Genomic DNA, 626 nt, shown 5'->3' with positions numbered 1-626 from the left:
TGGTTTCTGCACGACAGGCCCAGTAACACTGAAATTACTGAAACCTTTAGGTGAACCTTATCTTTTTACCGATGATAATGTTGCAACATATAGATCAGGGAACGGCTAATAATGAGCGCCAAGGTCCGGGTGATCACGAATATTGTGCGCATGCGGCTGCATTCATGACAGTAGTAAGGCAGTAGGGAGTTAAACAAGGGTGCAGGCGCCATAGCGTCGCAGTTGCGGGTTGTCTCAGGGGACAGTTTCCAAGGAGTCTCCGAAGGGACCGGATCACAGATCGGGCGCGTGATACGCTCAACGAGAGGTTGTTCTAGGAAGGACTGATATACCATGTTCATAGAAAATCGATGAGAACAAGGTTCTGGGGCAATATGGGCTGCAAGGCACGAATGTCCCTTCGGAGACTCACTGGAAACTGTCCCCTGACCCAACACGCAACTGCAGCAGTATGGCGCCTGAACCCTTGTAATGCCCCGGGGTTCACAGACCCAGTAACATTGAAATTACTGAAACCTGCAGACGCATCCTATAATTTATCAACGGTATTGACAATGTGACCTATAGATATGCAATGAGCTGGTGAATGGCGTTGGAATCTCATTGATCAGAGAGATAGCGCACCA

This window comes from Eimeria mitis, genomic scaffold, assembly GCF_000499745.2.
Source record: "Eimeria mitis Houghton genomic scaffold, Emh_scaff2568, whole genome shotgun sequence".
In the NCBI taxonomy this organism is placed as follows: domain Eukaryota; phylum Apicomplexa; class Conoidasida; order Eucoccidiorida; family Eimeriidae; genus Eimeria; species Eimeria mitis.
The sequence above is the reverse complement of the archived record's forward strand: the minus strand, read 5'-3'. Positions refer to the sequence as shown.